Source organism: Eupeodes corollae, chromosome 3, assembly GCF_945859685.1.
Source record: "Eupeodes corollae chromosome 3, idEupCoro1.1, whole genome shotgun sequence".
NCBI classification, from domain to species: domain Eukaryota; kingdom Metazoa; phylum Arthropoda; class Insecta; order Diptera; family Syrphidae; genus Eupeodes; species Eupeodes corollae.
In genome coordinates, this window is record NC_079149.1 from 19643707 (window position 1) to 19667777 (window position 24071).

The 24071-nt window shown below is 30.7% G+C and overlaps 1 protein-coding gene across 2 annotated transcripts in view; it reads left to right on the forward strand.

Annotated features, from left to right (window-relative positions):
* LOC129948892 (GTP-binding protein REM 2) overlaps nt 1-24071 on the forward strand; it is a 333357-nt gene that overhangs the window by 77231 nt on the left and 232055 nt on the right. The window contains exon 1 of one of the 2 annotated variants that reach the window (XM_056060041.1): nt 498-516. The exons of the other annotated variant lie outside the window; for it this stretch is intronic. The gene's annotated coding sequence lies outside the window, so the exon portion shown is untranslated. Of the gene's footprint in view, nt 1-497; nt 517-24071 lie in introns of those variants that run through there. 2 annotated transcript variants of the gene reach the window in all.

Sequence of the window (24071 nt, forward strand, 5' to 3'; positions counted from 1 at the left end):
AAACTTCTAAAATTGCTTTCGTGCTGTTGATGAGAAAACAGGATGCATCTTATTAACCCCTAATTATGGTGTTTTCTTTTTGGTTGCGGCGTGAAACAAACCAAAGTGTAAAAGAAGAAAGCTTTAAGCGTAAAAAGGCTGCTTAATTAATCAAAAGATTTTGGTTTTGATTTAATTTTTGTTTTATTTTGAAAAAAAGTGTTTTTTGTTTTAAATTCAAAACACAAAACACGATAGAAAAAGAGTTAATACAAAAATATACATAATTTTATTTTGTTTAAATTTTTTGGTTTGTATATTTGTTTTTGGGAATAAAATTGAAAAAAAAAAATAAGAAAATTGTTTAAAGAAAAAGTGTTGTAAAAATCATTCAAAGTGTTTTGTGGATGTATTTTGTTTGGAAAGGGGCCCGACAACAACAATACGGAGGGCCTCAGGAGTGCATTGGCCCGTCTTCGCAACAGAACGGGCCCCTCACTCCCATCCACTAACCCTTCCAATGGACAACCCCAAAATGTAAGTATTCTTTATTTGTTAAAATAACACAACGTTTATTTATTAAATTCAATATTTTGAAAAAATTTCTAACTATGCATCAACAATGCTGCTAATTTTTGTATCGCCTTATACCTTTATGTAGATCAAAATTTGATATAAAAATGTTTTTGGGTTTTCATCAAAGCAGCTTAAAATTCTTAAAAATATTTGTTTGACCAGAATGTTTGGATTTGCAAAATTTACAAATTGAATTCAAAGCTTATTTTGATTTTTTAACAATTTATTTTTATTATCAGATTCAAATTTTAAATTTTATGCCTGTGTCAAGTCTAGAACACGTTTCAACTTATTTAGAGAAAACTTCTCAATAAATACTTCATTTATTAATACATACATTTTTGTAAATGTTTCCTTGTGATATTTTTTGAAAATTTTCAGAAATGAAATGCTTTTCTATATAAGCTTTAAATTGATTCTAGATACACTTTCCAGTACATCTACTATGTTACGACTTATCTTATTTTAATAACAAGAGCGACGGGCGATATGTACATATTTTAGAGCTAAAATCAAATTATTTATCTTTCTAAAATACAATCATTACAGTCAAGGAAAAAACCGGCCGTTATGCATATCAACAACGAGTTATTTCTTTGCTAACTGATGAATCAAAAATTTAGTTTTACTATAAAAATTAAATCCAATATGCTGACAGGCTTTCGAACTTGAAATGTCGTTGACAGCAAACATAGATTTGGATAGAATTCTGAACCCTAATAAAACATACAAAAAAAATGTCAAAACTGGTAATTTATCGTAAATAGAATTTTATTTATATATTTTCAACGTTGTGTCAGGTACAAAAAAATATTCAAATTTTTGAGGTTTTGGCTTAAGGTGAAGATGGAAATACTGCTGGCTTTTTAAAAACATATTGAATACGAATTTTTTCAAGTTTTACATTATTTTGGTAATAACATGCTTAGTTTTTCATAGGAACACAGTATTTCGGTATCAATAGAATTTCTATTGTGGTGTTTCAGCTTAACAGACCTACAAACATTTAAGAACCGAGTAAAATTCGACAACGTAATAGATTTTTGAAGTCAAAATAAGGTTTGGAGTCCACTTTGGCACATCTTGTATTTTAAACTTCAAATAAGAAGTTAATATAATTGTTCCGAATTATGGAATTGAAAACTTTTCAAAACGTCTTATGGTCTCTTAAATGAGGACCAAAATCACAGAAAAATAAATACGTAAATCTTAAGAAATTTTTACTAAAAACATTTATTTCCGATTTGTATATTTTAACAATAACTTAAAAACAAAATCTGCCAAAAATATTACTTACGAAAGTTAATCATTGATTTTAATCTTTCGAAAGAAAACTGTTATTGATTTCAAAATGGTTGCATCCTATACAAAATATAGCTCTACACGTTTAGTTAATTTAAAATAAAAATCCAATTAACATTTTTACTATACAAAAATCAAAACCCTTTAACAATTAGTTCTTGTAAAAATTGATTTATTAAAACATTTTTTCATTTTCTACAAAATGTTGTTTTCGAAAGTTTGAGAAACTTTTAGAATAAAATAATTGACAGTATCTTACAGAAAATTAAAACTTGAAGCGAAAAATACTAAAAGTCAATAACGAAAGAATTTCGGTACTGAATTATGATTATTCTGACATTTCTTGACGAAGTTTTGAAATGAAGTAAAACTTGATCTAGTAATTCTTGGTTTAATTTTCTTTCAGGGCCGGATTTAGAGGTCCAGAGTCCTCGGGCCAATAAATGAGCGGAGGCCCCGTCGCCCTAAATTATTTTTAAAATAAAGTAAACAATTTTTTTCACTCGAGTTTTTGAATTAATAAATTATTGTGAAACCAAGCAAATTCCTTTAGTAAATATAAACGGAAAAAAGAATTATCTGAAATTAACGAACAGAACCCTTCGATCTTTTTTCGCCAAAAAATCGTTGATGATTTTGTTAAAATCCAGTTCTCGGAGTAAATCGCTTTCAATGTTCAGGAGAGAGAGAGCTTCGATAGACAGTTTTGTCTCATCGTGGTTCGAATCCCTTTTTTTTATAATTTGCATTTTTGAAAATAAGCGTAATGCAATTTGTTGCCATCATAACCAAATACATTCTCAATGCAATTTCGAGGTTCGGAAATGTAGCTCTGAAATTTTGATTTTCGATAATTTGGTAGTACAATAGTTCCGGCGATTGTTCTGTTCCACAGTCCATTTCCTTTTTGTATGAATCTATCAAAGACACAAATTGAACCAACTCATTACCAAGACTAGGCTCTAAATCATCCGGATACACTTTCACCCATGCCTCTGCTGCAGCGTGCAAATTTTCAGCATTCATCTTCTCGATGTGATTCAGGAATCCAAGTCTTGAACGTACAGCTTCATAGGCATGCAATTTTTCAGTGAGAGAAACGGATAACTGGTCAAACATTAGGGTGAAGGTGGATACTTTGTATTTTTACTTGGGTGACAGATTTGCGTCTAGTGGTTTCAAGTAATCGAGCGGATTCAACCTCACATTTCTCTTTCTGGTGCGGGTGTGTGATTGTTCATATTCATCAGTTTGGGATATTTGTTGGCTGCTTCCTCGTACTTATCACAAGATATCGTTCCAAAATGTTGTAAACAAAGCGGTATCGAGACAAAAAAAAGAGGCGTTGCTTCATTCCTCACGATATCTTTTTGCTCTTTATTGGCCTATATGCTGCTTAGAGCTTCTTTGATTTCCGAATAGCCGTTGGCTAAAGCTTTCGTAGCTTCAGCTCGACAAGACCAACGAGTGTCGCTGAGCTCTTTCAATACTAAGAACTGGCCGCTTTTCTTCTCCGATATTTTCTCAATCAGAATTCGGTTCCGCTCTGTACTGGCTGTGAAAAACGTGTACAAATTCTGCACGAAATCAAAGAATTGAACAGCCGATGGACAAGAGTTAGAAATGCCTTTCCCACTAAATTTAGAGAATGACCACAATAAGGTACGAACACCGATAAATGATTTTTCTCTCAAATAAGAGCCTCCCCTTGTGCTTGGCACTCATGTTTGCAGCATTGTCTTTTTAATTTTATATTTCACTGATTATCTGATTAGAGTGAACAAATATAGATCAATGATTTCTGTTATTTAAGATTAATATAATATAATAATCATGTATATATAAAGTACTGTAAGCTATAAGTAAAGGTAAAAGACCAACAAAAAAAAATACATATCAAAGGGAAATATGTTTACTAGTTCTCCGAAGTCTCTATTGTGGGGGCCCCCAGTTTGTGAGGGTCACTGGGCTTCCGCCCCCGTTGCCAAATCTCAATCCGACCCTGCTTACTTTCATCGAAAAGTGGTTTGAACTCGTACGTTTTTTCACATCTTATCATTTGTGTAAACTTTGGTTAAAAATCATTTTGGAGTTCCAGAAATTTTCGATCTGTGTTCCATAGGGTTTTTTTTGCTATTTTCGTAGCACCCCGTAGCTAGTTATGTCGCAAAATTCTAACATTTTACGAATAAAATTAAAAACATTTGTCAGTTTTCGTTTAAGTGGTCATTTATTTTAGGATTAAGTTTTGATATTCTTTCTTTTTTTTAAATAAAGATTGTGTTGTTGTGTTTAAAAGGATTATTCTTTTTTGATAATTGAACATCTTAAGTTGAATGAGAATCAAAATAAATTGGTTTCGATTTCGTTTTTCCACTGTTTTTTGAAAACTGGAACAATTAAATCTCTAGAATAATATTTGAAACATGCAATTCAAATAATAGAAACTATTATGTTACAAAATTTCATGAAATATATTGTTTATTAGATTCAGCCAAAAGATCATTGTCTACATAAAAAAGACAACAATATCGATAAAAGTTAAGTATTTTTCAATGTTTCCCAGATGCAAATAATGTCATGCGTCATGTTTTCTCTTAACATGTTGTCCGTCGGAATATTGACTATTTTATATTGCATGTTATTTCTCGATATAATTTTAATAACTCTTATATCTATTTGTGCAGACTCAAAACTTTTAGCCAAATTTTAAATACACACTTTCAAAGCAAAGCATTTCATGTTATGCAGCTTTGATTCATGACTTTTTGGGAAACCTTTGTATGTATTTTCTATAAATATTTTCTTATTGCACATAAAATGCCCTTGTGGCTGAAATTAAATCCATAACCCGAATGAATCTATAAATTAAACCTTTGAAAGAAGTAAAAAATTGCTAAACCGAGTTCTTATATCCTAGGCCCCCAAATGTGAGGGTCTAATAAATTGAAGTGTTATCTCAAACTGATATCTAAATCAAAGTTTTTATGCTTAAGAACCAAGTCGTGAATTGCCAAATAAAAAAATTCACTAAACTTAGAGAAACTTTAAAAGCTCACACATTCCCCTTCGATAGTTTTTTTAAATGCCTTGAGGTCAATGAAATCTCCATATTTTAAATATTTTGGCTTGGCATTAAGCTGGGAACACCACTGGTTTCGGGGCTAAGTAACAAAAAAAGTCCATATTAAGTTTTGGCAATCTAATAAGCTTTGACTCATAATAAAAAATAAAAAGAGACTGGGATGCAACCCACACGGATAACTTCCCATCCCGCCGTCTATTTGTCTTGCTTTAAAGTTTGCAGGTTTACGTGTTGGGTTAAAAAAGTTGTTAGTTGAATTATTCTTACAAATTTTTAAATTACCAACAATATTTCTAAAATAAAGAAATAGTTCACTTTGAAAATATTGATTTGTTAAATAGATTTGTAGTCGAAAAAAATGTAACGTAAAAAACATAATGTAAGAATGTAGCATTTCTTAATTGTTTACTAAATTTGCGTACTATTTTTTGTAGATTTTATTTTTTATGTAAAAACGGACTGTTGGATTTTTATAAAAAAAAAAAACTACTGAATATCGAAAACAATATTTTTTGTGAAATAAAAAGAGTTTGAAGACAATATTTTTAATTTTTGTAAAGCTATTTGAGTCGAAAGTACATATTTACCAAGTCTTAGCATTGTTTTGTTTTTCTGTTAGGGTTTTATTTTTTGTAATAAAAAATGTTAATTAGATTTTCCTCAAAATTTTACTGAGTGTTGACAACAGTCTTTTTAAAAGAAAAACGTAGTCTAAAGCCAATTTCTCAAAGTTTTGAAATTTGAGTCGAAAATCAATTTTTATTTTTTGTCAAGAAACTGTGAAATCGATTTTTCTCAAAATTTTTCGAAATGTTGAAAACAATATTTCTCATAAGCAAAAATTATTTGGAAGTCATAATCTCCAATTTTTGAAAAGATATTTGAGTGGAAAATCAATTTATACGAACTTTGAGTAATGTTTTTTAAATTTTTATTTTTTATAAAAAAACCGTCAATTCGATTTTTCTCAAAATTTTACCAGATGTTAAAAACTTTATTTTTCGTTGCACAAAATTGTTTTATAGATAAAATAGTTTTTATTAGTAAAATTTTCGACGTCACAATTTTTTTTTTTAATTTTGATTTGTAAAAAAAAAGTTAATTGAATTTTTATCAAAAAATATACTTGTTTTGTATCACGTTACAATATATTACATACAATTTAATTCAAGTCTTTAGCGTTTTTGGTTCAGAAGATATTAACGGTTAACAAAAATGCTCACCTTTTTTTAAACTAATGTGGTAACAATACCGCAGACGCAATTTTCTTGAAAGGCCTTTCTGCATATTTCTGCCTTATTATCTGTATAACAAAATTTATTTGAAGTCTATGTCTCTTCTGGTTCTTGAGCTATGGACGACGAAAAAAACGTCGCAAGCGTACTGACGTACGAACGTATGTATGTATATACGCACCCACAGGCATTTTTTTAAAAATCTTTTGTTTCGACTATAGGGACCTTGAAACGTCGAAAAATGTCAAAATTTTCAATTTGACAAATCGTATCCATTACAATAACTTCCTATGGTTCTTAAGTTTTTCCTTATGATTTGAAGGCAAAGAATTTTTGAAAAATCGATGTAATAATTTCAATATCAGACAATTTCAACCCATTAACTTGAAATATATATGACAAAGTTTATATTCTTTGAAAGTTTTTAGGATTTTTTTATATTAAATAGTTAATTTAATATTAAAAATTATCAAAGAATTTTGGAATCAAATTTTAAACTTTTCTATTATCTCGATTTGTTAAGTAGAGTTTCTGAAAAAAAAAAATCCAGAAATCTTATTTCAAAATCACCTAACCATTTTTGTTAAATAACTATCAGCTAAATAAACCGACTTTTTTTCTATGTATTAATAACTTTGTTCGAAAAAGTTTTGTAATTGACAATCAAAAAATATTTTTCCATTTTGATATCCTTAGCTCGAATCCATCTCCAAAGTCACGTTTTCACGTCTGGTTTTTGAGATATTAATTTTTAAAATTTTAAAGCTGCATCATATTTCTAAAACACTTTTATGGTTTATAATAACATAAAGACATAAGTCCATTAAATATGAAAATAACAATAAAACTTTAAGTGTTTTCTATTGTTAGTAATTATAATAAGCTTTTAACCACCTCTGCGTTAAGATAAGCACTAAGCAAGTTCCTTCTTTAAACCAAAGCTTGAAGCCAAAAATTTAAAGCTAATAACAGCTGACCCGTAATAATAACTATACTCATCTAAGTTTTGAGTATGTTCTCTTATTGAATTTGGATGTTTGGTATGTATATAGGCCAAGTTGAAACAAATCATTAATTAAACAATGTTTACCTATGTAGGTGTCTAAAATACAATTACCCATCCTTATTCCCCTTTCAAGATAATTGGAAACTTCAAAAAAAGAAAAAAAAACTGTTCACTAAATATTCCACTTAAATTTGTGGGTAGACCTTCCTATACATGGTTAAGATATCCTTTAAGTTAAGACTGGACCTATATCCTTTGTAAATTGTATTTGAATGTAGGTATGCACATTGTACAAGGCTATGATAACCAATTTGGTCAAATTAATGACCTTTATATTCCGTTTAATTATTATTATATCTATTTATACCTATGTATATATCGGTATGAAGGAAATTTCTATCCTATCCCAGATGTGTATTCTATCGCAAGGACGATCAAAGATTAATTTTCATAAAATCTATTTAATATGTAGCTGTGTGCATAAATGTGCATTGGTCTAAATTGATTTTCATAACAGCATCAGATGTTAAAACAACACCGTTTTCTGTAATCGTATATATATATTTTTTAATTTTTAAACGAGTACAGTTACATAAGGTACATATGTATATGTAAATAGAGGTGGGAAGGACGTGTGTGCTTAATATTGCTTCTATAAATTAATTGAAATCTCACATACAGATAATCGAGAAGTCTATATTACTCTTGATAATAGGTTTTTCCTTGCAATATGTATGTATTTACGACAATGATACGAGTATAGGGTAAACCTAGTGACTTTGATGAATTTTGAAACAAGGATATTACGGAATTAACGAACAAAGTTAATATCTTCTCAAAGTCAAGTCCTGATGATTTTTAATCAAACTTAGATTTCTTTCGAAAATTGAACCCATAGTTTTTAAAAATCTCGTGTTAATCTGGATTTTTATTCTAAATAATTAATAACTTTTTTTTTTAAATATATTCCTACTACTTGTTCAACCAAATATCTTATATTGTTTTAGGTCAAACTTTGTCCAGATATTAAAAGAGCCTAACACAAATTTAAGACGAACTTCGTGCCATTCATTGTGTCCTTGATTTCAAAACCTAACTATATATACATTTGATGGAAAAGTTGAATAAGTGATGCGAGGTGGTTATTATTTGCTTCGCATAATGAAAGCTTATGTGTGTCGTAATATGGCACAGCATCGGGTCATCCTCATCTCATATTTGTGATGCCTTGGCTATAACCTTATAGCTATGTGGTCAGGGTCAACAAAGTTTATAGTATTTTATATTAAGTGCACATACCCCTATGTATGGAATATTGAAAAGGAATATTTATCTTTGTGGTTCATGGAGAAGACACAATTTTTGATATTTAGTTGAGTGGTTTTCTAAGTTAACAACATTAATATAAACAAATAACAATAATAATAAAAATAAAATCAATGACTTAGTATATAACATGTTCTTGCTCTTATATAGTTCAAGGCTAAAGGGAATGTAATGAAAACGAAAAGAAATAATATTGGAGATGTTGTGTTTTTGGTTTAATGATATTCTAAAACCATTAAAGAGAAAAGTTGTTTACAATAAAAAGGAATACAATTCGTTTAATGTGAAAAATGGTTAAAGTCATAGAATTTTTATTTGTTTAGGAATTTTGCAAAGCCTAGCAAAATATTAAATTTCTAGTTTGTCAATCATTTTTAAGAAACTCGTATCACCACTTATTTTCAAAAATAGGTACACATAATTGAGACTTATATTTATTAAATTTGAATTATTAGAAAAAAAAACTCAATCAGAATTGGGTCCAATAGAACTGAGCTGATTAGTTCTAAATAAAAAACTTTTGAAATTTGCAAAAATTGTTTTTTTTTTTTTAATCTATTTAACCACCGTTTCTTGAGAATGCATTTATGAGTACAACTTTGTTAAAAATTTAAAATAGTTAGGTCGAAAAAGTTTTGGTAACTAAATAAGGTTCTTCCAAATATCTATTTGACTTGCTGGACTGTAAAACATTTTATTTCAGTACCGATTCTTTTCTTCTTAAAGTTGTACTTATTAAGACCTGGATTTGTCCAAATATTATTCTGAATATTAAGTTATGAGGAAATGATGATTGTTTAGTGTTTATGGATGCGACCTACACTAATAAATTCCATTGACATACGATAAAAACTTTTAAATGATATTTTTTGTTACAATTCAAACTTAAAAGAGAAGGGAATCTAAAATAAAAATGTTGTTAGGACTTTCAATTATGTAAGAAAAGCCGTCTAAAATTGATACAACATATTTTAACAATGTTTTAGTTGTCTTTTTTGTTGCAGGTTTTCGTGGTTTTGTGCAATAAAATAAATTGTCAATTGGATTTTCATAAACAAATAACCAAAAACCTTCATATACATAATTTCCAAAGATATTTTTTTCGAAATCCAAAGTTTAACAATTTTTAGTGGGCTTGTATTATTTATACAAATGTGGACTTGATTTTAAAAAAATATTCTGCAAAGAATGAAGTAATTTTAAAGTGAATGTTTTCATTTGTTCTCAAGTTATTTTTTTGAAAAATCTATGTTTACCAATTTTTAGTTAAACATTATTTTTAAATTCCTATAGGAAGATATTGTAATGGGTCCGATTTGTCAAAATGAAAATTTTGACATTTTTCGACGTTTCAAGGTCCCTAGAGTCGAAATAAAAGATTTTTGGAAAGACGTCTGTGCGTGCGTATGTACGGACGTTTTTTTCGTCGTCCATAGCTCAAGAACCAGAAGAGATATCGACTTAAAATAGAAAGATGCAGAAAGGGCTCTCAAGAAAATTGCGTGGATGGTTTTTTTACCATAGCAGTTTGAAAAAAAGGTGAAAATTTTAGTTAGCCCTAAATATCTTACGAACCAAAAACCATAGAGACTTGAATTAAATTTTATATAATGTATTGTAACGTGATATCAAAGCAGTATACGAGTATTTTTAAAAATAAATCCATTTAACGGTTTTTCTTATAAATCAAAAAAAACTGGAAAAAAATGTGTCACCTCCAAAATTTTACGACTAAAATATGATCTCCAAAACAATTATGTGCAACGAAGAATAATGTTTTTGAAATCTGATAAAATTTTGAGAAAAATCGAATTGAAAGTTTTTTTAAAATAAAAATCTATAAAAAACATTACTCAAAGTTCGTAAAAATTGAATATCGATTCAAATATCTTTTCAAAAACTTGAAATTTAGGCTTCAAACTAATTTTATCTTATAACAAATATTGTTTTCAACATTTGGTAACATTTTTAAAAAATTCGAATTGACAGTTTTTTTACAAAAAATAAAACTCTAAAAAAAAGCAATACTAAAAGTTGGTAAAAATTTACTTTCGACTCAAATACTCGTAGCTTTTCAAAAATTAGTGTCTTTAAACTTTTTTATTTAATAAAAATACAACAGTCCGTTTTTTCATAAAAAATAAAATCTACAAAAAATAGTACGGAAATTTGGTAAAAATTGATACGAGTACATACTCGTATAGACACTTTGAAGCAAGACAAATCGACAGACGGGATGGGAAGTTATCAGTGTGGGTCGCACCACAGCCTCTTTTTTCATTAGTTTTTAAGACTTTCTTCCCATAATTTCTTTAAAACCTCACAATTTGTGGAGTGCGTGAAGTGAGCCTCCCTTTTTTCAAGTGGGGTTTTTCCAAAACACATGAAATGGGGGTAGGTAGCAGAAACTGCAAAAAATATATATTGTTTTTCTATTATTTACATCCGCCATTATCCCCTTATCTTTTTGGAGAAACGTCAGTTTCCGAAGCTGGTCATGAAAATTAGAGCATGAACGTAGATTAGAAGTAGTAGTAGAATGACCCCGGAGCAATTGTTAACAAGTTTTTGAATTTTTAATTTCGGAAAAGGTGAACCAGAATATGGTTAACAGAATAGTACACTGTCAAGTCTTATTTGGACTTAATATCTTTATTTTTGAAAACATTTGAATGAAACTTCGGAACAATTTGATCTGAGTGATTATGCATGTACAAATATTTTTTTAATGTAAATTTGTAAAGGGGGTTGGGGATGTTTTTTTGAATGTAGGCATAATCATTATTGATTTTATAGAGTCAGAATCTTAAATACCTTTTGGTCTTTGCTGAAAGAATACAGCTTTGGCTTACATTTTTTTCAAGGAGGGGCACTAGGGAGGGGAAATATTAATTATTTTTTTCGTTTTCGCCTTTAGCTATATTTGCTTATGCTTTTCGACGAAACTAGGACACGAACTGGGGCAAGTATGGTTTGAATTGGAACATGTTTTGCATTTTTGATGTTTGAAAAAGTTGAGATAAAATAATGCTTACAAAAATTAAAAAAAATTGAGATTTTTTTTTGAAAGATCGATCATCAACGTAAAAATAGTTTATAAGCCAAGCTTTAGTAGCTATACAGCTTTAAAAAAAAAATGGCTGACTTATTTTGCATTTTTAAAACAAAAATTCGGGAACAATATCTTTTGAAATGTACATTACATGACTCTTAGTTTTTGGAACAATAGTTAAAACAGTTTCTAGGATTCAAAAAAATATAAAAAGATGGAATTTTGAAAAAAAGGGGGCTAGAATTTGTTTGAATGTTGCTAATATTTTTTTGAATTTTGATCATAGGGTCCTAAAATTCGATTTTCGAAAAAGGGGGCTAGGTTAAACAATTTTTTGGGTGTAAAACCCCCATTTTTGGGTATTTTTTCAAAAATACTTTCGAACAATGCTAAACAAACCGAAAAAAAAACTGGAACAACTTTCCAAAATAGGAAAATCGAAAAAGAGGGGTTAACTTCACGCATTCTTATTTGTGTTGAAAATTATTGAATCTATACAAATTTCCAGAAGCAAAAGCAAAAGCACGGTTTTAGACAATACTTACAAAATTTAAATCAATTTTCTAGTATAATCTCAATGTTAATGTAAATTTTATAAAAATATTTTTGAAAGCTTTTTAAAATTAGAATAAAGAATTGAAACAATTTTGTATAATTTCAGGAACTGTATTTGCATAGTGTCACCAAATCTTGAATTCTTAACTTCCAATTTGTCGAATTGAAAATTTTGACATTTCTAGACGCTTCAAAGTCCCTTATATCTTAATAAGAGATTTCTGTATGTCCGTACTTCCGTACGTTTAGGAAATTTCATATCGTCGTCCGTTTTCATCAACATCAATCAAATAACAGATGAGAGTATATTTACTCCGCAGACCCACGTCTTTAAGCCAGGCAACCTCCTAAAAGGGCCAGAATATACATAAGTAGGCAATCCTAGTTTTGTTCCATCCTTATGTCATGGTCTTTTATTATGTACCCCATTTTTGTAAATAACAGATAAGGGTAATTGAACTTAAAAATGCACTCTTATTTTGCAATATTTTGCACCGTAGTTTCAGCTTATAGCTAGGCAACCCAATCGCTAATGATTTTTCCAATTAATATCTTTAATAAGATATTGGTCTTTATAAAATAACAGATGATGGTTAATATTCTTAAATAAATGCAATATTTTAACATTTGTCGTTTTGAAACTAGTTCAAAAGAATTTTAGGAATTCAGGTTAACTTTTCTTAATTTTTCGAATTGAAAATTTTGACATTTTTTGATATTTCAAGATCCCTAGAATCTAAATAACATATTTTAGAAGATGTCTGTGTGCGCGTGTTTACGTAGCTTCGGACGTTTGTACGTCAATAACACAAAAAGATGCAGAAAAGAGTCTCACAAAAATTGACTGGTGTTCTTGAGATATGTTAGAAGAAACATGCTATCTCAAACGCACGACCCCACAGCACTCAGATCTATAATATGATAAATTAGGTTTCTAAACATCGAGACATTTCCAAATTAATGAAGTAATATTTTCAAGTAGTTAAAATTAATTTAAGGTATAATACCAAAAAAATATACCAAAGATCTAAGTGTCAGCTGTTGTTATAATGTGTTTTGAAAACTGTCAGAAGCAAAAATTCAAATGTCACCATGGACAGCTGTTAACTTTTTTATATGAACATATTCATTGTTTCTCGTTCTTTTATCGAATTCTCAAGAATGATATTATTAATAATGATATAACTTTAATACCAAAACATACAATTATTTTACTCAAAATATATTCAAAGATATTTGTTCTTGTTTACTTTTGGAGAAAAAACTGTTGTTTGTGTTTCTTTTTCTTTTATTTCTCGGAATTCACCTTTAACACCCAAAAGAATAAAATAGTCACGGGATAGTACATAATTCTCACTTGTTTTACAAAAAGTTTATTCATAGAATCAGCAGCAGGTAGAATATACATAAAGGTACGTCTGCTAAAATGAAAGTTTTAAAGGTATCATAACACTATAAAACAAAAATCACCTACATACTCGTAGGTACCTAACCTATGAACAAAGAACAAAACTCTATTGTAGTTCATGTAAAGAAGGAATCTAAAGTCAGCATAAGACCATGAACAATACTTTTACTATGAATTGAATCTCTAGTTACGAACGTAAGACTCCTACGCCGTAACAGCTAGTTTTTCATTTCTTAGGAATAACTATTAGCTCAGAGCTTTTATATTCTCTTCGTTATATGCTTATGGTTTCACTGGATGCTGTAATTCAGGCTTTATGGTACAATAACTAAGTTTACACCTGGTACAGACCTTTATTTTGCTGTTCCAATTCCAGTGATGTCATTTGAATTATTTTAAGTGAGTGCTTCTTTTATAGGCATATAATTGTTGGCCAATCAATTCCTGTAATTTTTCCAATTCCAAAATGCTTGAAAAATGTTCTTAGTCACAAGTCTCAAGTTAAATTTAACCTTTCATTCCAAGAAAATAGAGTACTTAGAGTACTAACAGTACACTTGCAACAGCACTGTTCACTTGAACACTTGCATTTCTATATTTGAATTGAATTTTGCAAACTCAAATGCATTCGATTGGATAATCGAGACGAAAACGTGCTCAACTCTTGCCCGCAGTCGAGCGAGCATAATTCTAAAATGTTGTTCAAATGATTGCCACAACAGCATAGTGTCAATATCATTTTCAATTGCTTTGTTTTTGTTGTGAAATTCTCAGAAACTGTGTACTTTACACACAGTTAACGCAATACTTTTGAAATTCGTTTTCATTGTTATCGGTGTGTTCTAGCATTTATACCTCAACATTCCTATAAAAACGAAATTTCCGCCCTCACGACCTTTCTTTTGTATACCTTTATTATAATAATAGTTCAGTTCAGCAGAGATGAGAGAAGGTTTGGGGTATCGTTGTGTAGTAAGGTGAAATACTTACTATAACTACGATGATATCCTTGTTTGAATTATTATTCCCTTCCGAAGGACTCGACTATTCTCAGGAAATGAATTTACATTGTATTAAAAGTTAAATGATATTATGAAATAGAAATTTCCCAAGTAAAAACCTAAAACAATGTCATTTTCTGTAAGGTGTATAAATTTTCCTAACATACATAAAGCAATGGCTAAAATAATAGAAACATTTCTTAATTCCGAGTTTAAGTAATTACTTCATTAACTTAAACTTAAACTTAAACTTAAACTTAAACTTAAACTTAAACTTAAACTTAAACTTAAACTTAAACTTAAACTTAAACTTAAACTTAAACTTAAACTTAAACTTAAACTTAAACTTAAACTTAAACTTAAACTTAAACTTAAACTTAAACTTAAACTTAAACTTAAACTTAAACTTAAACTTAAACTTAAACTTAAACTTAAACTTAAACTTAAACTTAAACTTAAACTTAAACTTAAACTTAAACTTAAACTTAAACTTAAACTTAAACTTAAACTTAAACTTAAACTTAAACTTAAACTTAAACTTAAACTTAAACTTAAACTTAAACTTAAACTTAAACTTAAACTTAAACTTAAACTTAAACTTAAACTTAAACTTAAACTTAAACTTAAACTTAAACTTAAACTTAAACTTAAACTTAAACTTAAACTTAAACTTAAACTTAAACTTAAACTTAAACTTAAACTTAAACTTAAACTTGCCACTAAAATTAAATTATTAAAAATTAAATTCGTTGCAAAAAATGTTGTTTCTATTTTTTGGAGACAACTGTACATTCGTACAAATTATTTATAAATATTGTAACACGAAAGGAAGCACTTCCCTCGGAAGATTACTTTTTGTATTCGTACTACCAAGAGTATGTGGTGTAAGTTAGTACGTGAAACAAAAGGAATTTTCAATTAGGTTTTATGATATCATTTGGTAAAATGGAAAAATTAAAAACTAAGTGTTTCAGGAAAAACATGATGATACTTTGTGCAACAAAAAGAATGGTGACTTTTGTTGACAGATATAAATAAAGAAACGTTTTGAATGAAACCTTCACAAAAGACTTTGATGTTCTAAAATAAGCAGGATATTAAGTGCTGGGGAAATAAGTCAATCCGCCATGAAGAAAATTTCATAAAACCAATCCCTTGACATTCGAAGGTTTTTTTTAAAGAAAATAGCAAATTGATGCAAGTTCAAAGAATGTAGATGAATTAAAGGAACAAAAGTACGAATTGTCAAAAGTTTGAAATCAATTTAATGTTTTGAAAATACGTAGAAAAATAAAAACATTTTTTGATTTTAGAGCGCAAGTGACAAGCTATCATTTCTAAGCCATTTTTCATCTTTGGTCAAGACTCTTAATCTTATTTTCCGAAAACACTCTTAAAATTTCAGTCGCTGGTTTGGAATTTAAGTAATATTTTGTTAAAAGTTCCTGCTTCGTGATTTGTTTTGCTTATGATTTTAAATGTGACATATCTGTTATTAGAATGAATTAAGGGTGAGTTCACAGGAGATATTTTAAGTTGTCAAGTCTGTATTGTAAAATTCGTTATCAAAACTTTTTTTGTAAATTGTTCAAAAAATTTAAAGATTTTAACAATGCAAAACAATTTTGGAGTATCGGCATAGACCTTATCTTTCACGTGTCTCCAAGGAACTAAAAATTAAAGCTGTTGCATCAAAAGATCTTGCAAAATTACAAATAGTGGCTGCAAATGTTTATCATTTCCACAATTTAAGTGCGTTCCTGAAGAATGTATCGTTGCATTTTTAGTAATGGCGTACTATTTACTTGTCAAAGGTGAAAGCTTCAATTGTGACAGCAGCTAGAATACCAACCTATTCAAAGCTGAAGCTTATTTTTGAAAACCCTTAAAGGGCCTAAGGGATAATCATGGTGTAATTTTCACCATTTTCTATTGCATGTATAAGAACAAAAATAATGATTTCAACTTTTCTTATGGCGGCAAAGTTTTCCCAAGCCTCATATCAACCTCATCATCATTAACGTTAAACAAGAAAATTTCTTACAAAGCTTATCCTTCCTATAACCATTTTATCGAATATTTTTCATCTCGTTAGCGAAAAACATAAAACAAATAAAATACAAAACAAAAACAAAAACTTAAATAAAAACAAATGAACACCCTCCTTTTCGTTCTTTTAAGGAACGTGTGGCGCTGTTCGCGTCTATCAAATTACATCCAGGTGACTACTTGTAGGTGAGTTCAAGTTGAAATCCAGAATGAGAAATGAGATCCAATTTCAAAAAGATGCTATGTTTATTGTTGTAGGTACTTTGTACATATTCTTTTTGGGGAAAACCATTCCTCCCTCGTCGGCGCGTCTTCACAACATTCACAACAGACAGACGTATCTGTCATCCTCGTTGTCAATTTTCTTCAGGTCACGTTCAAGGAATCATCACAACAGCTTCTTAAGTAACAAGAGAGCAAAAACAAAAATTCTATTAAGACCGTTAAACTTTATCTTAAATCTGAATTTCTTAGGAAATAAATCAATTTAGGTTTTTGTCATTCTTTTCACTCCGATCAAAAATTAAAATAAAAATACTTTCACACTCTGTTATGGAATTTAAATAAGCACTTAATGCGCGCGTCCATTTCTAAAAATAAAACGATGGTAAATTTAGATTTGTATGCAGATTTATGAATTTGTAAATTATATTGGGGAAAATAGGTCATTTAAATTGTTGAACACGAAAGTGTGCCCGTGACGAAAATTAAATTATGTGTCCATGTAAATGAGAAGTAACTTAAGATGCACTGCACTGAGAAAAATTCAAACTACTTGTATTAGTATAGTTAAGTAGCATTCTCAAATAGAGAGTGATTTTTTATGGTTATTTAATATCAAGATGGGTCATAATAATTTGAAGCTACTTTTTGTTGAGTTGCAAACCACAGGTGGGTATTTTAAAATTTATCGGTTTTTGAAGACATATAAAAATATGGACTTATTTTTTGTTTATAATAAGCTCACAATCAAGGGGTTATTACAATGCAGAGACACAGTGTGAGCATTGAAAAAAGGAGAGGGGGTTTGAAAGGAGGTGTCGGTACACATTGGTTTTGAATTGCTGAATATTGCAATGATTTAAAAGACATAGTGTGGAAAGTCATTCCACATTCCCGTAGTACGGCTAAGGAACAAATCTCTGTAATTGATATCATCACCAATCAACTAAAACGCTCTACGTTCAATACTTTCCAAAAGGCTTAAGCAGGTTATAGGAGCACCAGCGTAAAGATGGGAATTATGCTTAAGCCTTAGACAAGCCTTTTTGGATCGCCTTAAAAATCAAACGTCTTGTTGAGTTTCTGGCGACGTCGCCTATGTGATCGTCACATAAGATGTGACACACATAGTGATAATATCCAGATGTTCAGTCTCATTGATGCATGTGCTATCCATGGATAATAGCAAGGGAGTGTAGCTCATTTAACGATATAAGACAGCATTGGGTTTCCAAAGTATTAAATTCCAAGCTGTCTTTTACTCCCTATTTTAAAATGCTGTTAAAGTAGGAATTTAATGAGTGCAATGATCTAACTTTCTACAAACCGATGTAAAGAATTGCTTTACATTTGAGTTGAGTCAATGCTGTTTTCTATTGACGCGAAATAAGTAAGGAAGATGAAAAAGCTTACGCAGTGGTTTTGACAGAGTTGAATAACACCTCTTTAAAACAATAGCGGGAATATCATCCTGGCTTGCTTAAACTTTGTCCGTCTTTTCCAAGTAAATAAGTAAATTAAAATTCATTTGGTGGCGCAACAGTCCGTCGAGAACTAAGGCCTAGTGACTTACAACTCTCTACCATTCCTGTGTGCGCGTACTGTTGTCAGGAATGGAGGGGGCTCACAGTTTTAAGCCGAATCCGAACGGCTAATTTAAGAAAATTCTTTTCATGACAAGAATTACTCTTGGAGAATTTGTCAATTCCTCTCAAGAGGCAGTACCCGTGAAAAAGACTTTAGATGGCACAGGCAGGAATTGAACCCAAGACCTCTGGCATGCCAGTCCAACGCTCTAACCATCAAGCTACGGGTATTACCAAGTATTATAGCAACGATAACTTACTTCCTTGGCCCTAATAACCTCTTTACAGCTCACATCGAATCATGCGTTTTCCTTAGGTCTAATGCTATTTTGACCCTGTTCGGGATAAAATTTCTCATTCAATCAATCAAACTTGTGATCATATCAGCACTGGCGTCAACGTCACTTTCAAGGAAGCATAGTGACGAATTAAAGATCCTATAATAATTATTGAGACCTTTCCAGTTAGCTTTCTCGTATTGCCAACCGGTTCTCTTAGGAACTTTATCTTTAACTGAAAAATGTTGACACGAGAAATTTGCAGATATAACACAATTGTTAGTTGTGCCTAAATAAGATTGAACAATAATTTTGTACTTATCAGTGTCAGATGTGAGAGTGTTTTCTGCTCGGCCTTTCGTTGTTGGAGCGAAGCTACTACGGCTACTGTGCGGTGACAATACCATTTTAACTCCTCGAAATTTTGCATCGGAATCAATCTTTTTTTGAGAGATTCACACGGTTCCGTTTCTTCACTTCTCCAAACAGCTCAAACGTGTCCAAAAGCACAGTGCGTCCATCATATGGGGAAAGTGGACAAAATTCTATTTTCCGTAGTTAAGTTGATTTTTAGTAGCAAAATTGTTTTAAATGCAATAATTAATGAGTTTCTCCAAAATTCACGTCAAATTTACGACTCCTGCCCCGCCAACGTCTGAATATCAATTATATCTCAAGATCGATTTAAACAATTTGATTCAAAATTAGGGATTTAATTTTGTAGCCAAGTTTAGAAGCACAAAAAAGTCATGTCAATCCACTGACACGCCCACTTTTAAATATTTGTTTTTTAATCTAAAAAAAAAAAAAATAAAACAAAAATATTTCAAACGTATAATATATATGTGTATTTATTTAAATTATAATTATTAAAACTTCTAGTATCAACGCATTCGCTTGTTTGGAGATATTGAGCAATTTCTTCTTGATCATCCTTACATAATCACAGCTATTTATTTCTAAGGATCTAGAGGATCGGAACCGAGAAGCAAGATCGTCAAAATGCCTTGGTTAGTGTTAACACGGTATGACTTTCTTGAGTGACTTAGCCGATTTTTTCGGAATTCCTTATGTGTTGCTTCAAGCGCTTCTTCGGGCAGTAAACCAATTGGGATTTTGAAAGACGATATAATGTCTAGCCCATGAATTAAAAGTTTATGCACTCTTATGGGCATGTAGTACCAAATGTAAAGCTCTAAATACAATTCCTTTACTTCAGCGAGTAATACAGAGAATTGACTTATATCAATAGTTAGTCCTAAAGCCAAAATTCTCAAGACTATTGTTAACTGTGAGTTCTTGAAAAACCTCCTTGCTCTATTGCCATCATTTTTTGAAACGAAACCAGGCTTAGGATTGTCGATATTAGAACCCAATTATATTTTAAACATGTTTTTTTCTTTCATCAAACACTTTCTTGTTTTCGGAGTCTTTTCCAACCCACCATGATTTAAATGGAAGTCTGTACGCTTTATGCAACAAGCATTCGAAACACTTTATCCATGAATGAAGAGTGGATAAACCAAATCGTAAGTTTACTTCAATTACTGGTTTTTCATGCACTTGCACCAAATTCATTTCCTTAGGAGTTGCTCCACAAAGAAAATATTTTGATGCACGATTGGTGTTTGATAAAATGTTACATATGCCTTCATCAACCATTGTAAATATCAACTTAACCTATTGCCGTTTTTTATTATGGTCTTGGAAGTGAGTTGTTCTATAAAAAGGAAAAAAAAACTTCAAAACTGATCATAAACAAATTTACCGATGTGAGATTTCATTCTGGTTTCCTCATTTTTTACAAGTTCTTGGCATTCCTTAATGAACGTGAACTTAATCGGACGGCAAAACATAGTAGAAGAACATCGAAGATTTTTCCATATCTCAACCCCGCTACTTTTTTCAACCAATTTTAAAGGTGATAATGCTACCAAAAAAACATACCGTGTTTTTCGAATCGGAAAAAACTTGTTTATATTGACTATGGCTGGAACTTCCGTCAATGCCCAATTTACATGTGAGAATGGCATGTAAGTCGTTCATACTTTCAACAGTTTTTTGGAGAAGTTCCTGAAGATCAACAGAAGCAGTGGTTTTCGAAACTTCTATTTTTTTCGCAAGCATTTGCTTTTTGAAATTTCTCAACTTATGATAATTATGAAAATCGTTAACTACAGATCTTAATAATTATATTTTTTTCGGAGAGATTAAGATCTAAGTACAGTGCTAACGTAACTTTAAGTGGTAATATTTTTTCCATCTTACAAGAATCAATATCAATACCAGAGGAATGTTCGGAAACTTCCGCAGCGAATTTCAGCTCTTCAGATGAATTGGATACTAAAAGATTCTCAATTCTTTTTTTTTCGTCTTTATGACGCATCTAAAAATGAAGTTTGGGGTCTGCCCCGACTAGTTTGTGGTCCATCATTAGACGATGTACTCTGCAAGTGATTTAAAATGCTGACATGAAGTGTAAAATTATTATCAAGCCAAGCCTCGTGTCGCTTCTTGAAAAGAGTATGATTCCTTGAACATACATAGCTTCCATTTCCGTTTCAAGTTTCCATCAAAGTTTTTAATTTTAGACCTTAAATTATTTGTTTTTGCAACGGGACAATTATTGAAAATGTAACTTGAACTTGTTGAATGTCTAAATGTGACAATTTCATAAGTGACAGTTGCTCAAAAAGTGGGATTTTCAAAATCAAAAATCTTATTGAAAAATCCTTTATTTTTAACTATTTATATAAAAAGGTCAGAACTCCACAAAACCGTTAGAGAACTTTGTTATGATTTGTAAAGTTCAATTACTTTTTAGAATTTGAAGTTCCCCGAATTTTTGCTGAGTGTTACTAGGGTTTATCAGTGCATAACCCACCAAGTCTCTGAAGGTTGAAAAACGTTGTTTTTAACTTCCCTAACAGATGATTATAAAGTATGTATAAGGTAGTGAGTATTGTAACTCACGAGCTGGTCGGGCAGCGGCGAAGCGACGAAGGATGTTATCGTCAAAGTCAAAGTGATTCCAAAGTACAGCTAAAAGCGAAGCTAGTGAGAATGAGAGTGCTTGATGTTCAAAGTGAAATATTTAATTTTGCTATTTTAGCTGATGGGTTGGTGTAGGGCATGACAACAAAAAAAAAAACGTAGATGGGTAGATTTTAAATGTAAATTCCATCGATAACAACCTTCGACAGGGTTCAATTCATCTAAGATTTTCTTTTAAATATATTTACCTACCTACAAATATATAACTTTGGACCAGGACGACGACAAACGACGGTGACGATGACGACCTTCATTTGAAACTTTAACTCTCCGAAGCTGATGGTGATGTGATGATGATGCTCCTTCTGCTGCTACTGATGGAGTTGGTAAATGGAACAATTTAGGTGTTGCTAATAAAGTTAGGTATGAATTTTATGCTCAATTGAGTGTTAAAAGCCTTTGATCCTTTAAAAAGGACATTTTTCGTTAAAATGTATAAAATGATTGAAGAGGTGATGATGATGACGACGACGACGGTGGTTGAAAAGGAAAAAGAGATATCAATAGAAAGAGTGCGAACGATATGGTTCAAATAATATACGAACAAGGGTCAAATTTCTATACGGAGGTATACGAATTTTCAAAGCTTACTCGTGTGTAACTTGAGGAAATTTTTTTCGTTAAGATTAAATAATTGAATAAAACTGTGAAGGATGCCTTATTTGGTATAAAATAGCATAAGTTTATATTGAAAAGAGGTTTTTATGTTAAACTTATTTTCAAAATCAATTTATATCCAAATTCCAAACTTATGTTGAAAAACTTTGTGTGTGCTTTTCAAAAAACTGATGCTGATGTGCAAACATTTCTCATGATATGATCCCAAAAGGGATTTTTCACTTCGTTAGTTTTTGAAAGGTTATATAAACCCATAGTTTTATAGGTTAAGTGTGCTTTGAACATAGTTTTTGAGACGAACAAATGAAGGGTAAAATATTGGGTTATTTTTGAGTAACACAATTTTATTTTGTGTCATAAATAGATATTTGAAAATTCACTTTAAAAGAATCCAAATATATTTTTTAATATGTTGGATAGAACAATGGAAAAGGAGGTGATGTGTCCTTCAGTTCAATTTGCATTGACTTAACAGTTTTCAATGTTTCCATGGCCTTGTTAATATTTCATTTGTGTTATTGTCAATTGTTATGCTTTAAAACATGATTTTTCTACAAACGTAAGTATTTATCACCAACAAATTCCCGCATACACCAATAATGTATCTAACCTACATACATGTATCGATATTAATATACGTTTCAGCAACTTATCAACAGATGAATTGAAATTCAAACTCATTAAACATTGACACGAAAACCCCATTAGCAATGTCTTTAACTAATTATTTTGTCATTTACATAACATTTTGATTGAGGTTAGAATTGTATATGGAAGTATGTAGAGTATCTAAGGTATCTATAAATACCCCCAGAGACTCGTAAATTGAAACAATTCAGCAATAAACCCAATACCGAATTGTGTTACTCATTATAAAAACCAAAAACAAAACCCCTGCTATTAGAGAAGACGGAATTTGTATTATAGATAGATGTTCTGAAGGTATAGGTAAAGACATCCTTGCAAAGTTTACCTTATTGTAGATTGAAAGAGGGGTTGAAAGTTTTTGTTCTTCACCACCTACGAGTAAAGTAATCTAAAAAAAAAAGAATTCGGATAAGTTCAATTTATTCGTGACTTTTTCTTTTTCCAGAGATTGGATATTATCAGTTTTATGTTAGGATGACTGCGTCGCGTTTAAAGGTTGTTGAAAAATTAACGCTTGATTTAAGTTTGACGCTATTTGTGTAAATCTTAGGTTATGGTTTATTTTAAAGGAAAAAAGAGGCTGGGATGCAACCCACACTCATAACTTCCCATCCCGTGTGTCGATTTGTCTTGCTTAAAAAATGTTAGGTTTTCTTGTTGGGTTAAAAAAGATGTCAGTTAAATTATTTAAAATACAAATTTATATGGAAACTACTGTTATTTTTAGTCTTAAGAAAAATTAATGAAATAAATGTTGCTAGATTCCGGGGCTGATCTGGGCTTCAAACAACAAGAGTCTCCAGCCAGCTCGGTCCCAAGCTAGCTGTCTCTAGTCGCGGTCCTACTCTACTGCGCCACCCTCGGGATTGGATTCGAAGACCTTCCGGGCTAGAGCGTTGATGTCCATTTGCTCTACATGACCCTATCTTTTAAGTCGTTGGACTTTAATTCTCTTAACCAGTTCAGTGCCACTGTACTGCCCGTACAGTTCGTCGTTGTATCTTCTCTTCCATTCGCCATCTATTCAGACTGGGCCAAAAATCGAAGGCCAGGACTCAGCGCCAAAAATGACAACCTGGATCATGAGTATC